The sequence below is a fragment of the Pristis pectinata genome, chromosome 28 (assembly GCF_009764475.1).
Source record: "Pristis pectinata isolate sPriPec2 chromosome 28, sPriPec2.1.pri, whole genome shotgun sequence".
Lineage (NCBI taxonomy): Eukaryota > Metazoa > Chordata > Chondrichthyes > Rhinopristiformes > Pristidae > Pristis > Pristis pectinata.
In genome coordinates this window covers 7,024,853-7,041,680 of record NC_067432.1, presented here as the reverse complement: position 1 = coordinate 7,041,680, position 16,828 = coordinate 7,024,853, and the positions used below count along the sequence as shown (strand labels likewise).

The following is a 16,828-nucleotide window of genomic DNA, read 5'->3' as shown; positions in this document are numbered from 1 at the left end:
AAGTACAGGTGACCAGGGTAAACAGAGCGCAGATGCTAATCAAAGTCTTGTAGTTAACGCGAGCTGCCAAGCAAGCGCATATTCACTTCATACCTGTATATTAAAAAAAATTCAAAATACCAGTTTAAAATAACTATTGTTTAGACTTCAACACTTCAAATGTTTAAAAAGTTAAAACTGTTTAAAACAGGAATTTCAGTTTTCAAGAAAGTACTCTTGTATTTAATGTACAACATTATCTCTACATCTGTTTTTGTAGCACAGCATTGATAGATGTCACACCTTTGTGCTCAACATCAACCCCACTGGACAAAATAAATCAGCATTAAGATGTAGTTGGTAAAAGCAAAAAACAAAGATTTGTGACAAGTCTCATGAATTGCTTCTATGCTCTAAATTGCATCATTGAATATGGCATTATCAAAACATCCCATAAAAGTCTCACTATATTTCCCCAAGAACACATCTCAAAAGCTTAACTTCTATCCCACAGCGGTATTATTTTTTCCCTCGTCACAGTCACCCTTAAAGTCTGTCAAAACCCAAAATAATAAGCTAGTGTTATTGTGGGCAATTTGCATTGTATCTTTTTCATGAAGTTTTGATGAGTCACACTTTCTTAATAAGACGCATAGGATATAGGAGCAGAATTAGGCTATTCAGCCCATTGAGTCTGCTCTACCATTCAATCATGGCTGACTTTTTTTTTGTTATAGCTCCCTTCTTCCTGTAACCCTTAACACCCCTTACCAATCGAGAAACCTATCAATCTCTGCCTTAAATACACCCAATGACTTGGCCTCCACAGCCCTCTGTGGCAACAAATTCCACAGATTCACCACCCTCTGGCTGAAGAAATTCCACTTCATTTCAGTTGTAAAGGGGAGGCTGTGTCCTTGGATCCTAGACTCTCCTACTACTACTGGACCCTTGCAAATTGCCAGTTTTTTAAAAGCCTACATTTAAATGGCTACACATTGTAGGCAGATAAGGCCACTGTAGGTAAGCACCTAATATTACTTTACAGATAGGATTATATTCAACACCTACAGATATTCCTCCACAGTACTTGGGTTTGGACCAAACAGCTACAGGCTTATGGAGGGGTGAGTATGGAATGAAGGGAGGGAGGTGGGGTGGGACGCGTGGGTTATGGGCAGATGGAGAGGATGGAGGAGGGGAAAGAGACATGGTGATAGGGGCCAGGTAGATCAGGAGGAGTGAGAAAAGTGAGGAGAGAGCAGTTTTCAGAAGAAGTTGGAGAATTTAAAGTTAAAGTTAATGTCATCAGGTGGTAGGCCACCCAGGTGGAATAGGGAGGCGCTGTTTCTCTAGTTTGTGTTTAGCCTCATCTTGGCAGTAGAGGCAGCCAAGGATAGATGTATCGGTGTGGGAATGGGGAGAATTAAAATGGCTGGCAACTGGGAGATCCAGACAGCCACAGCGGGCAGAGCGCAGGTGCTCGGCGAAGCAGTCACCCAGTCTGCATCCGGTCTCGCCAATGTAGAGGAGGCCACAACTGGAGCACTGGATGGAATAAATAATTCTGGAGGATTTGCATGTGAAAGACTGCCTCACCTGGAAGGGCTGTTTAGGGCCCTGGATGGCGATGGCGATGGGAGGGGTGGTGTAGGGACAGGTGTTACAACTCTTGCAGTTACAGGAGAGAGTGCCTGTGGAGGGAAGGGGATGTATGTGGAGGAATGAGGAGATCAGGGAGTCATGGTGAGAGGTGATCCCTGTGGAAAGCAGAAAGGGGTGGGGAGGGGAAGATGTGGTTGGTGGTGGGATCACATTGGAGCTGGAAGAACTTGCAAAGTTGGGAAGATCCCCTCTCTTTTTCAGTCCAGATGAAGGTCTTGATCTGAAATGTTAACTATCCACTTCCCTCCACAGATGCTGCCTGACCTGCTGAGTTCCTCCAGTGCTTTGTGAGTTGTTCCAGATTCCAGCATCTGCAGTCTCCTGTAATCTGCAGGTTTACCGGAGTCTGGGCAGTTCTTCTCACAGGGCTGAATAGCTTCCTGTCATAGATTTTCTAGGATTTTATGATTGTTGGATTTCAAACCAAAATAGCAGTTACCTTCCAATTATTCTTTCTAGAATTTAAACCAGCTTCTTCCTCATAGGATCCAAACCATGCAAATTAGATAACACGCGATGCTGTTTCTTCAGATAGTTGAACGACACAAATTTGAATTACAAAGCAAGAATTTGAACTGTTTCTGTTAACCATGAATTAAAAGCTCAATTATTTCCATAAGGCACTAGTGGATTTAATCACATACAAATCCCTGCATGGAAACAGAATACTTGACAAAAGCCATCATCATTTTATCAACAGACAACATTCTAGCTTCAGAAGAAATGGATCAATGATCTATTTATTTAGAACACAAAATTGATAGCAACATACAGAACCGATCAAGAATTCTTTACTGTGAAGTGTTAGTGAAATAGAACTTCAAAATGTTAAGTATCTGAATTTTGTTTTACAAGCGTTGAGGCAAACAGGGAAGTACTAATTTAGGTCAGCAATCTATGCTGAGTTAATCTCAGTGTGCAATTCATCAGGAATGCCATTTCTGCTTCAGTTCCCCAACTAATAAGAATAGTTCTTATAGTTTCTAAAAGAAATGCTGCACATGTCTTTAAGTAGAGGAGTCTAAAACTAGAGGCATAAGTTGAAGGTGAGAGGGGAAAGATTTAAAAGGGGACCTGAGGGGCAGGTTTTCCATACAGGACGTATGGGTATCCAGAGCAAGCTGCCAGAGGAAGTGGTAGAGGTGAGTGCAATTACAACGTTTGGACAAGTTCATGGATAGGAAAGGTTTAGAGGGATACAGGCCTAATGCAAGCAAATGGGACCTTGGTCAGCATGGATGAGTTGGGCCAAAGGGCCCATTTCTGCACTGTATAACTTTATGCATCTGACTTTGGAAAGGAGAAAAGACAGAAGGATCAAGCAGGTAGTAAAGCACAAATCAAACATTTGGGACATAAGTGGCAACCTGTGCAAGGTACTCACAAGCAGACGGTCCCCAAGAAACTTCATTCCTGCAACAGTGGAGGAGACGGGAATTGACAACTGTACTTCATATTAATACTACAATACGAGGAATAGGCCACTTGGCCCCTTGATCCTGCCCTGCCGTTCAGTACGATTATGGCTGATCCACTCCAGGCCTCATTTCCTCTTACGTGCTATTTCCTCATAGTCCTCATTTCTCTTTAAAAAAAATATCTACTTGCTCTTCAAATACCCCCAATGATCTGGCCTCCACAACCATCTGGGATAGAGAATTCCAGAAACAGATCACCCTCGGAGAAGGGAGAAGCCAAGAGCAGCAAGGAGCACTTCAAAAAAAAATACAGGAAAGGTCCAAGACTTAAACTTAAAGACAGAAAAGTAGTTATAAAAAGACACTAGCCTGCCTAGAGAGTTTCAGCTTGAAGGAGAAACACCTTTCACAGCCTAATTGTGAATGCCCATGTGTGAGGTCACAGGACAGCAAATGTTGAGTATTTTTCCTTCATTTCTCTCTGTCCATTCTGATTGGTCAAGTGTTTCAAATCAAGGAATATCGACGTGAACAAGTTCTGCAAGTTTAAAGTGGCAACATCTAATACAAGCTAATAAATACAACCAACAGAGAATTGGACAGGTGACATGGTTGCAACATGTGGGAAGCTACCTGAACATAATATTCCAGGAGGCAGACACACTCCTTAGATTAACCACGTCTAATATGGTGAATGGTTAGAGACAACACAGTGTGATTGCAGAAGAGGGATAGTTCCAGAGGAGGCCTTAACCTTACCCAGCAGGCATGAGGTTCTTGGTCCCTGTGTGGAGCAGAGTGGGACTGCGGGGGACGTACAAACTGTCCATAACATCACGATACAGGGAGCCATTCAAGTGTGCGGAGAAAAAGTGAAATGTAGTAGTCATAGTGGATAGCATAGTCAAGGGAATGGACACTGTTCTGCTGCAAAGAGTCATGAAGGCTGTGTTGCCTTCCTGGTGTCAGGCTTAAGGACATCTCTTTTGGGCTGAAAGAGAACTTGGAGTGGGAGGGGGAAGGATCCAATTAACACAGCATCGTTAAACATGGAAGTTATCAGAGTGGCGTCCGAGTCATGACATAGAGGCAGTGGATTGTAATGTAGAATCAGTTTGAGTTGAAATCATGAAGAGCAGGGGAAAATGACATGGGTAGGGGTAGTCTATAGACCCTCAAAATGTGGAACTAGGGTGAAATATAGGGTGCAGCAGAAAACAGGATGAAAGGAAATAAATCATGGGACCTCCACTCAGTTTGGCAGTTTCAATACAAAAGATAATGATAGTCAATTCCACTCCAACTAACCTTTTAATAATTTCAGGATTTTGTCTGCATCTCTCCACATGACAGCTTAGCCTTTGAAAAATTTCTCAAAACCACTGTTAAAAATTACATTTGGAGCAACAAACTGAAGATGCTGGAAGCTACTCAACAGGTTACACAGCAACCACAGAGAGAAGCAGAGTCAACATTTCAGGTCAAGGAACCTTCAGATTCAGAAAAGTGAGAAAATAAGTGCATTTTAAATTGAAGAGAAGGTAAGGGGTGGAGGGAACAGGGAATGCCCGTGTTGGCACACAGACCAAAGCTATCAAGATAATAATTAATTTAAAAAACATCCAAGAGTCTCCTGCATTTTCTGTTTCAATTTCTAAAATTACATTCTTCTATTTGAAGAATAAAATGGTATGGGAATGGAAACAGGCCTTTTGGCCCAACTCGTCCATGCCGACCAGTGGGCATCTTTCTTCCAGCACTTGGTCCATAGCCCTCTATGCCTAAGCAATTCAAGTGGTCATCTAGACATTTCTTAAGTGCTGTTAGTGACCCAGCTTCAACCACTCTCTCAGGCGGTGCATTCCAGGTAGTTACCACTCACTGGGTTAAGGTCCCTCTCATATTCCCTCCGAATCTCTTCCCCCTTACCCTAAACCTACGTCCTCTAGTTCTATCCCTCTGATATGGGGGTAATGTTTCCCCACAGGTCTACCCTGTCTATACCCCTCAATTTTATATACCTTAATCATGTCCCCTCTTAACCTCTTCTGCTACAGGGAGAACAAACCTAGCCTCTCCAGTGTTTCCTCATGACTTGATCTGCGCCATCCCAGGAAACATTCTGGTGAATCTTCTCTGCTCCCTCTTTGGCACCATTATATCCTTCCTATACCTTGAATAGGATGCAGTACTCCAGCTGAGGTCTGACCAAGGTTTTATGAAGTTGGAGCATAACCTCCCTACTCTTGTACTCAAATGCCCTGACTAATGAAGGCCAGTAACCCACATGCTTTCCTAACTATGTTATCTACCTGCATTGCTACCTTGAAGGATCTATGGATTTGTACTCCAAGGTTCCTCTTCTCCTCAATACTCTGAAAGGTCCTACCATTCATGGTGTATGTCCTCGCCTCATTAATTCTCCCTAAATGCATCACTTCACATTTGCGTAAACTCCATCTGCTATTTTTCAGCCCATTGCACCAACACACCAACATCCCTCTGCAGCCCAAGACTACCTTCCACACTGTCAACTTTGCTAATCTTCATGTCATGCCCACATATCCAAGTCATTCACGTACATTACAAACAGAAAGGGTCCCAGTTAGTCACAGGCATCCAAAACAAAAACCGCAAAAACTCCTCTCATCATCACCCTTTTTCTCCTACTGCCAAGCCAATTTTGGATCCAGTTTGCCAACTTGCCCTGGATCCTATGGGCACAAACCTTTTGAACCAATCTTCTTTGTTGGATCTTGTCAAAGGCCTTAAAGTCCATGTAAATCACTTCTACAACCCTACCCGCATCGATGTATTTTGTTACCTCTTCAAAGAGTTAAATCAGATTGGTCGAACAGGATCTGCCCTTGACAAAGCCACGGTGGCTGTCTCTGATTAGTCCCTACCTTTTCAAGTGATCATTAATCCTCCCCCTCAAGTTTTTTCCAGTTTCTCCCCTACCACTGATGTTAGGCTCACAGGTCTATAGTTACCCCTGCAAAAACAACTTATGAAAATCGGTCTCCAAAGGTTTCCAACACAAATCATTTATTCCATGGGAGCAGATGTCAATTTTGCTGCTTGTCTAGGCAATTATTTACTCGAGTGTGTAAAAAAAACAAAAAGCATTAATCCACTTCACTGCAATGTTATACATTTCAAGATGCCAGCTGCAAAAAGCATTCCAGAACCAGTTTAAACCTCTTAGGTAAACTACAAATTTTTGTTTCAAATAAAAAGGACAAAAATGATAAGCTTAGAATGACGTTTGAGCACCACAGTGTAGAAAGTAGCATTGGTTTTTAATTTAGCAAAAATGAACACAAACACCCATTGGGGCAACCTAAGAATTAAGTGCACTGCCTGATGTGGAATGGATCCATAAAGAGTAGGAAATTTAGTTATATTTCTTCATTAGTGTCTACAATATGCATCAAATCTATGACCATCAGTATTCAAGGTGTCTCAAGCTCTAGTGCTCTGGGTTTGATCCTAACCTTTACTGCCTTCTCTATGGCGTTTGAATGTCCTCTGTAACCATGTGGATTTTCCCCTGGGTGCTTCGGTTCCTACCCACATGCCAAAGTCATGCAGATTGGTGGATTATTTAGCTATTGTAAATTGCCCTGGTGTAGGTGGATGGCAAGAGAATCAATGTGGAGAGGAATGGAGGAGTTTACAGGGATGTAAGAGGGAAAAATAAGATGTGTTGTTGGTCAGCCTGGACCCAGTGGCCAGGGGCTTGTTACTGTGCTGTATGACCAACTATGGTTCAAATTCAAATACTAGCGTTAAATACCTGATCCAACTCTTTCCTGTTTGCAATTTCAAAAAGTAGTTTGGAGTTTTTATTACGACAGTTATGGTACCCTGCAAATGCAATTTTGCATAGAAGCCATCAATACTGGCCAGTCAATTACCTTTTACCCCAAAATAGATGAAAACCTTATCCTGAACTTGAACACTAAACTCTGTTGGTTACCAGTGTTAACCTACCTACTGCAGCAGATGGTTGCAAACTTAGTTTCAGAAAATTACTTATTTTATGACACTTTGATAATCAATAGATGACCACTGCTGACAGATATTACTCTCTGGCCAATTATATCATATACCAATTTTAGAAATTATCAAATCAAACAGTTCTATTTTGCATCCCCAAACTTTGAACCAACTGTGGAATACTAAAGGCTATAAAATACTTTCATCTGAAATCTGCATCAATGCTAACCTATAGTATAAAGCACTATCTACTTCACTGAATCATAAATAGAAATAGCAGGAGATGAGTTTATAGTAATATATAGTTTTCGGCTCAGGCTATCTTCTTAAATTCTGTTACTTTGCTTCTACATGTATCCTTTCCAAATCCTAATATTTAACAAAAAATGGATAAGAGTTCATGACTCACTAATAATTTGTTCCAATAAAATTGCTGCAGGAAGAAAAAGAACATTTTCCTTCCTCTTGTATATATTGGCAGTTTATATCTAGTTGCAGCAGAAGAAATTTTACCCACTCTCTCAAAAATGAAAGCTACTAGATAAAAAGAATGCTTCAGAAATTATTCCATTTTAGCCATGGATACAATCTTTCTGATTCATATGCTCAAGTACCATAAAAGGATCCATCTACTGAGTAGATCACCAATCCAAATGGGGGCTAATTTTGTTCAAAGACAGCAGACTACAATTTCCCATGTTGTAGGAATAAGAATCAGTGGTAGGTCATACTCTATGTACATTTGTTTCTCAAGCATAGACTCCTGGGTAACACTGCAACATTTCCATGATATAGTTGGGTACTTGCATTCTTAATTATCCTTCTTAAATTTCCACAGCAAGTTCAATCAACTTGTAAATCTAGCAAGACTGCTATATATAACATGGAAGACTATGCTCAAGACACTGCTCAAGTCAATGGCAGTGGTTTATAAACTTGACTAGCAATTCCTACAGTTGCCTAAACCAATTGTACTCACTAACTGAATCCAAATGGACACATGCAGAAGATTTTGAAGTGCAACTCAAAAAGGACACATCTGTCTATTTGCATTTGCTTATTCTTTTGGCAGTAGCAATGTTTTCCATTCCAACCACAGCTGGGTTGGAAACCCTAGTAAACACATTCACTCTTTCGCACTCCTACTGACACCAGAAACATCTTTCAGCCATCTATGTCTGTTTACTTGGGAAGCAGAAGAGGAAAAGAGATAAAGATAAATGAATATTTATATACTTATTGATTTTTTAAAAATATATATACCTGTCTGGTTTGAAAGGGCAAGGGCTGATGCAAATGAGCACTTCCATCTCTCAAGTTCTCATTCAAGTCACACTGATTGGGAAATACATTGCTTTTCAATTAGTATCGCTGAACTGATTCAATTAAATGCATACTTTCTAAAAAATTCCAGCAATTAAAACACTTTTTTTTTCAAGAAGTGGTGTACAAATTCCCCCAGTACATTACAGGGATTATACACAAATCCTACTTGCAAGAAGAATCCATTCATGTATATGATTCGTATCAGGACAAGTGAAGAAGTAATAAAATGGCATCTAGTCAGCAAACCACAATGTAAATCTGCAGAGATTTAAAATTTATCTCAAGTTACTCAAAAGTTGGAACTAGTTATTATACTAGATTTCTGGTACCTCACTTTTTAATTAAAAGAAATAGAAATTTAGAAAATAAATTTTTTGCAAATTTTGTCCATGTCCATACAGCTTCTTTCCTCATCCTAACATTCAAAAGAAATTCAGCTATGAATGAAGAAATTGTACCATCACACCAGAAAACTGAACAGTCACAGAAATAAGTGTTTTCATCGACAAGTACCACGAAAATTTAAAGCATTTAACACACTGTCTAGGTTAGACAAATAGAAATTGCTAACACAAGTGATTCTGACTTCAAAATCAACATATCATACTACACAAATTCTGGAAGGAGTAAACCATTTGGCTCAAAGTATGCTCCATCATTCAATACTATGAGATCATATCTGATTGCAACTTCAACTTAACATTCCCCAGCAGCCTTTAACCTCCTTGCTCAACAAGGATCTGTTACATACCAGCAACAAAAGAAACAAACTGAGTCATGTATTAGAAAATATTTTATTAATAACTACTTATGATAATAAGAAAAATAAAAAGGTTAGATATTAAACATTAACCCCAAAAACTAAACTTGTAGTGTGTGTGTGGCAAATTCCCAAACTCCAAGTCCAGGAATAGTTCTCAAAGTTCAGTTCAGCAAGCCATAAGGTGAAACGTGAGCAAAGGCTTTTGCAAAACCACCATTGACTGAAGAGAAGATGTAGAGAGAGAATAGAGAAATTACGAAATCCAAATGTTCCACGATGGAACCCATACGACACCTCAGTCACTGATGATCTTCACTGCTTTGTTCTGAAGTATCTGCCACCCCGAAAGGCATTCGAGATGTGGCCGTCCACACAAATACTTGTTTCCTTCTACAGGTTAACGACAAAGTGGACTCCACTGGATTATTCCAAAAATCCATACGTGGATTGTAGTGACAGACACAATTATTGTTTTTCATCCATCGATACAGAGACCAGCAGGCAGGGTCTCTCTCTTTCTCCTCTCTCCTTTCTAACTGACTGCTCCAAAATGCCAGCACGTCATTATCTCCTGTTGTTGTCGTAATCACGCCACACACACAACTGTACTATGTCTTAAAGGGATATTCCCCAAATAGTAATCTAATCCGTAACAGATCTCTCTGTCACAAAAATAATCAAAGACTGCTTCTACCAGCCTTTGAGATAAAAGTTCCAGAGACTTGTGACATTCTAAAGAGAGAAAGATTGCTCATCTGTCAAATTGGCAACTCCAGTTTTAGAAAATATTCTCTTGAAATATATGTGCTACAACACCTCAGAATTTTATACAAGTTCTGTCTCAGTTTTCTGAAGTAAATCGGATAAAAATTATAAACGGAAAATGCTGGAACCATTCAGTAGGTCAGGCAAAATCTGTGAAAAGAGAAACAGTTACTGTTACGGGTCAACTGCTGTTTGTCAGAAGGGTTAACAGTTTCTCTTTTCATTGATGCTGCCTGGCCTGCTGAGTGTTTCCAGTATTTTCTTTTTATTTCATATTTCCAGCATCTGCAGGTTTGTTGACTTTTTTTTAAAAAAGCAGATTCAAGCCTAGCCTATCCAACCTTTCCTCACTAGATAATCTGCCCATTCCAGATAGCAACCAATTAAACCCATTCACTGCTTCCAAAGCAGTTACATCTTTCCAAGGAGACAGAACTTCAGTTGTAAGTAATTACAACTATTTTGTGTCACCCAAAGTAATTGAAGCATAACCTCTATACTACAGTAACCAGTTACTCTGCCAATGCACAATAATATTATTGGCTTTCCTAACTGCTTGCTGTACCTGCATATAGGCCTTTTGCAAATCATGCACTTGGAAACCCAGATCCATCTGTACCTCAGAGCTCTGTAATAACATTCCATTTAGACAATACACTTTGTTTTTCATGCCAAAATGAACAATTTCACATTTTCCTACATTAAATCAATTTGTCACATCATTGCCCACTCACTTAACCCATCTCTATCCCTTTGTATCTTCCTATATCCACTTCAAAACTTTCATTCTTACCCACCTATACCATCAGTGAATTAATCCACCATATCTTCAATATATTCATCCAAGTCATCTGTACAAAAAAAAAAGGCCCCCGCACCCATCTCTGTGGTACAGCACTCATTACATCTTGCCAACTGGTGAATGACCAGTCCATGTCTACAGTCCATTTCATCAGCCAATTTTCCATCCTTGCTGATTTGTTACTTCCCACACCACTTGCTTTTATTTTCCATAATGATTTCTAATGCAATACCTTATCAAATGCCTTCCAGAAATTCAGAACAGTAAATCTATTGGTTCCTCTTTATCCAAAACACTTTAAGGAACTCCAATAAATTGGTCAGGCAATTTCTCTTTCACAAAACCAAGCTGCCTGTCTGATTAAACTTGAATTTTTCTAAGTGCCTTGCTATAAAATCTTTACTAATAGTTTTTAGCATTTCCCAATGAGGGATGTTAAGCTAATTAGCTGGTAGTTTCCTGCTTTCTGAATAAAGAGTCCCATTTATTATTTTCCAGTCTTATGAGACCACCAAATCTAGGGACTTTTGGAAAATCAAAACAAATGCATTAACTGTCTTTAAAGTCCCTAGGATGAAATCCATTAGGAATTGTCAATTTGTTCAGAATCACTTCTCTTGGCGATTATAATTTTCAAGTTCCTCCCACACAATTCCAGATTTACTGGGATGTTACTTGTATCCTCTATAAATGAACAACGACACAAAATAGGTCTAGTTCACTTACTATTATTATTACTTTCTATTATTAATTTCACCAACACAATTGCTCACTTTGTGAACTCTTCTAAATATCTAAAGAAACTCTTACCATTTGTTTTCACATTTCTGGCAGGCATGATCTTGTACTCTAATTTTCCATACTTATTAATCCTTTAGCTATTCATTGCGTGGAATAAAAAACAGCAATCTTTGGAGCTTTTGCTCTTCTTTGCACAATTTTATGTTCTTCAAATTTAAAGCTACCTTTAAATTTTTTTGTCCAACATGGACAGGGGTCCCTCCCTTGGAATTTTTCTTTTTCATTGGAAAACATTTCTATCTATTTAAAGTGTGGTTGAATAAAGTTCAATACATATACAGATGGTTAATTGCAAAGCCATGCAATTGGAGTTTTATTTAGTGTCAGGCAAGTAAAAAAAAAACATAAAATGGATGAGAATTTTTGTCAGTTTGAACATTTTTCTGTCTGTTGAAAGACAGACCTGAAGCACTGTCAAAGTAGATGTGAACCAACATTTGCTGCCGATCTACAACAAATACAGTGTTCACTTGTTGGCAAATGCTATCCTGATCCTAAGTGGCAAATCCCTGCATGGCACCAGCGCCTGCACAATGCCCCTTCCCATTTAAAGCTTCAATAACCTATAATCCCGTTTAGAAAGACTAGTTGATGACCCAGCAAGTAGTATGACGCACACAAAAAAAAAGTACTGGAGGAACTCAGCAGGTCAAGTAACATCCGTGGAGGCAAAGGAATAGTCGATTATCTGAAATGCAAGGTCACTCCAATGACCATCCTCTGGTAGCTTACAAGAAAAACAGCCAGATTCCCCTCTATAGCCAGCCAGATATCCCTTCTGTTAATGTCGGGCAGTGAGAGAAAGGGGCTTTGCTGTTATGTCCTCTAAATTCAATTAGTTTATCACACAGCCAAGCTTTGCACATGAACATCTTGGAGCATCCAAATGATAGCCTGTGAAACAACAGTAAATAATCATTACATCAAATGGGGTCGGGGGGAGAGAAAAAGAGTTATTCAGAAATTAGTTTTAAGCTACTTTGGACCAAACTATTCATCACTTTATTAATAACAAAAAGCAGCAAAATTACACACTTAGATTGCTTCAAATCTGTTGCAACTAGGATCAAAGGCTCCAGTCAAGTGTAATCTCTTAACGGTTTGCTTGTTAATTAGACATGGAAAAAAATACAAGTGGTCACCTTGCATTCACCCAATATAACTAGCTGGCTCAATGAGGAATGCAAAAGGGCATGCACCAAGTCCCATGGAGCATCAGAGTATGAAAGACATTAGTTCAGTGAAATTGCACCCAGGACTGTATGGATATTAAAACAGCAAGCAACAGATAGAATTAAGTAACCAACTGATCAGATTAAAGCTCTCCAGTCTTACCACATCTCTATTCATGAAATGGTGGATAAGTGAGCAGCTAATAGGGAGATGCAGCTACAATATATCCCTACCCTCAGCAATGGCAGGGACTGGCATGAGATTGCTGGAGAAGGCTACAGCACTCAAACCATGGTCAGCTAGAAATGATGAACAGTTGATCATCTCAGTTTCCTCCCATGATTCCCACAATCACAGAAGCCAAACTTCAGCCAATTTGACTCTTGAAACCACAGTGAAATGGCAGAGAACATTAGGTACACCAAAAGCAATGAGACAACATCCTAGCTGCAGTACTTAAGACCTGTGCTCCAGAGCCCATTGTTTCTCTTGCTAATCTGTTCCAGTATAGTTACAACACTGGCATCAAGCCGACAGTGTGGAAAATTGCCCAGGTAGGTCCTGTTCACAAAAAGGGGCCAATTATTGATCAACTCAGTCTACTCCCACACAGAAATGTGACAAAGGTGTCAGTCCTTCTACCAAGCAGCACTTCTTCACTTGCTGACTTGTACCCAGTGTGCATTTCACCATAATCATTCACTCCAGCCTTGGTCCATACGTTGACCAAAGCTGAATATAAGAATCTAAGTGAGGGCAATTGTTCTTGACATCAGGACAGTATTTGAACGACTATGACATCAAGGAGCACTGGTAAAATTAAAATCAATGGGCATCAAAAGGAAAACAGTTGGAGACATACCTCACACAAAGACATATAGTGGTTACTGAAGGTCAATTATTCCAGTTCCAGGACATGAGTTCAAGACAATGTCCTAGGCCCAACCACCTTCAGGTCCTTCATCAATGGCTTTCCTTTCCATCACAAGGTCAAGTGTGGATGCTTAAAGATTGCACAGTATTCAATTTCATTTGCAATTCCTCAGGAAATGAAGCAGTGCATACTTGCATACAGCTTGTCCAGGCAAAAACATATAGGTATGATCTAACAAGTGACAAAAGAACATTGATGCCACAAAAGACAATGACTAACCATTTCCAGCAAAAGAGTCAAACCATTCACCCTTGACATTCAATGCATTATCACTACTGAGTGCCCCATTTTGAATATCCCAGGGGTCACTGTAGAGCAGAAACTCAACTTGGCCAGTCACAAAAATAACAGCTATAGAAGCAAGCTCAAAGCTGGATATTCTGCTTAGAGTAACTCTCCTCCTGACACCCCAAAGCCCTTCTACTATCTACAAAGGCAAATGTCAGAAGTGTGATGGAATACTTTCCACTTATCTAGATGAATCCAGCTCCAACAAATCTCAACACTATCCAGAACAAAGCAGACCACTTGATTGGTACCCCATCAGCTACTCTAAACATTTATTCCCTCTACCATGAGCACAGTGGCTGCAGTTGCTGGCATAGGCTGCTCCAACAGCTCCTAACAAACCATTAACCATCGTTATCCTTCCTGGTGGCAGAGGTAAGTGTATGGAAACACCATCACCTACCAAGTTGTGCAATATGCTGATTTGGAATTATACTGCCATTCTATCATTGTCATTGAGTGTAAATCCTGGAACTTCCTCCTGTACACTACCATGGGAGTACCTTAACCAGACAGCAGAGATTCAAGGTGGCAGCTCACCACCATCTTTTCAAAGGTAATATCAGATGGGCAATAAATACTAGTTATGCCAGTGATAGCCATATCACCAAAAGTGAAATGAAAGACATTTAATATGAACAATAAAAGACAGAATTAACTCTGTACTAAATTGCGAGCCATCTTAAAAGAACTTCATGCACTAATTTAAGATTGTGATCCAAACAGTCAATTTCTAAACTAGAATATTACAAAGCAGAATACTGGATCATATTACACGAGGTAAAACCATCATATAAACAATGTGATATTCTGCCACAAGAAACATTCAGCAATTTAGAACAAAAATCTCAGGATTTCATGAATGTGCTGTTGACCAGACATTATAGGATGACATAATGAAACTCCAGCTTCAGTAATTGATATTTTGCCTGAAATACCGAAAACTATATCACTGCATATATGAACTAGTATAAAAATAACACCATTTGGCAAGTTCTATAAATGTAGTCAAGGACTCTGTTAAGCCCAAAAATAACTAATGAATTTCACTTAAGACCAAAATACTACACAAGGAGTCAGTTATAACTTCTGGTAATCTAAAGTAGGTGCTGGTCAATCAACCTTGTGCCTTTGTGCATACAGACCCATGCTTTATAATTGTACATTGGTTTGTGAACCAGCTCGTTTCTATAAACCTCAAACACAGCAATTATTCATAAAGTGCTGAATCAAAATGCTGTGGCCTGCCACCATATGGCTTTTTACTAACAATTAAGAGCTCCAACAGCAAACAAATTTCATGGGATTCAGTCTGCTTCCCATAGCAAGTTACTTGACACATCACTCAAATGGTGAGCAGCCTCTGAATATTGCTGTCATAATTACAAGTCCTTTTAAGGTTTGGACCAATAAATCCAACTAATTACCAGATGGGTACTGTTATTAAAATCTTTGCTAATGGCACAAATAATAACTTCAAACTGTGGCAGCTGCTGACAAGTGTGCAATAACATTTTCTCAAACAGTGCCACAGAGTTGAGTGATCGTGCAGCAAGCTTCCAGAATAACAGTCAGAAATTTTTTTAAAAAAAAAATACATATTTTTCAATAAAAAGTTTTTCCTTTGCTGCTTTATTCCAAAATTGACAATACATATCAAATATAGCTTTTAAAATTACATCCAGTATTCAAACACAGTGTTAAATACACTAACAAGCAAGCAATGTCAGGTTATCACACAAAAAAAATGCTCAGGAATTATTTTAAAGATGCCCATCCTCCACATCCAACAATCCAACCATGAAAATCAGGCCTTAAACACATCAAGCTTATCATCATTGCAGTCTTTTTAATTAATCAAACCAAATTTATTATCAGTGTCTTGCAAATATGCCCCTTTCTTAAATTGGACTACACATCTGTGTGCGTGCCAAATGGCATAGCAATTAGAAATGAAACTGCCGGAACGACCTATATTATGTCTACGTTTTCTCTGTAACCATCACCCCACCATAATTTTATTTTGCCTTGACTATGTCTGATTTCCAAATAATAATTATGTTAATTTAAAACTTTTCCATCATATTTATTGATTTTGAGGTTAAAAAAAAATGATACATCATGTCACTTGAAATATGAGGCATCTATACTAACTACTGAATGCATTGCTTATTGGGAATTTTATATAGGGCCAAAAGAAGTGCCAGTTTGACACCATTAACACACTGCCAAAAGTGCAGCAACACTTTGCATTCGATTTTTTTTTCCTGGCTGGGAACAAGATCACTTTTCCAAGGGTTTTCAATGTTTCTGAGAAGCTTGTTGGGCCTATTCAGTGTACGATTTGAGCTTTATGAAAATAATGAAGGAAAATGCAGCCTCTAAATTAATACCTTGGAGCAACATTTTTAAATGTTGATGTTACAGGAAGATGAAAGTATGAAAAAAATCTTTCTGCACAAAGTATAGTACATAAAATTTCAAATAATTATTTACCACCGTGTCAAGGTGTGGTGTCATTGTTATAAATTTTTCACTTAAATGTAAGGACAATAATTAGATTTCCCATCATGTTAAATTATGCTCATGCATGTTTTGTTTTAAATTAAGCATGGGATAAATCAGGAAGATAATGAAATATTTCATACCTAAAATACAGTGTTGAGTCTCTGATTTTTAAGAGATCCAATTTCAAATTACACAGACATAAAATGGATACAAATTTCAGTTAAAATCAAATCCACATGGATGTAACATGTATAGTTTTAAATTTTATTTCAAAAACAGATGATTTGTACAAAACAAAATTGTTTGCCCAACTCAATTTGCTGCCACACTGAAAAACCACTAGCCTTCTACCAAAAAGGGCACAAGATTATCTTCCAAGGACAATTCATATGGATGCCAACTAA

At 38.9% G+C, this 16,828-nt stretch overlaps 1 long non-coding RNA gene across 6 annotated transcripts in view; it reads right to left on the bottom strand.

Annotated features, from left to right (window-relative positions):
• Positions 1 to 8: 8 nt before the first annotated feature.
• The window catches only part of LOC127583989 (uncharacterized), a 48,963-nt gene continuing 32,143 nt past the window's right edge, over positions 9 to 16,828 (bottom strand). For 2 of the 6 annotated variants that reach the window (XR_007958322.1, XR_007958323.1), the window contains 3 exons: positions 3,029 to 3,057; positions 2,084 to 2,169; positions 9 to 93 (listed from right to left, as the gene is read on the bottom strand). This is a non-coding gene — a long non-coding RNA (uncharacterized LOC127583989). Of the gene's footprint in view, positions 94 to 2,083; positions 2,170 to 2,242; positions 2,268 to 3,028; positions 3,058 to 16,828 lie in introns of those variants that run through there. The other 4 variants (XR_007958324.1, XR_007958327.1, XR_007958326.1 and 1 more) reach the window with 4 other exon arrangements.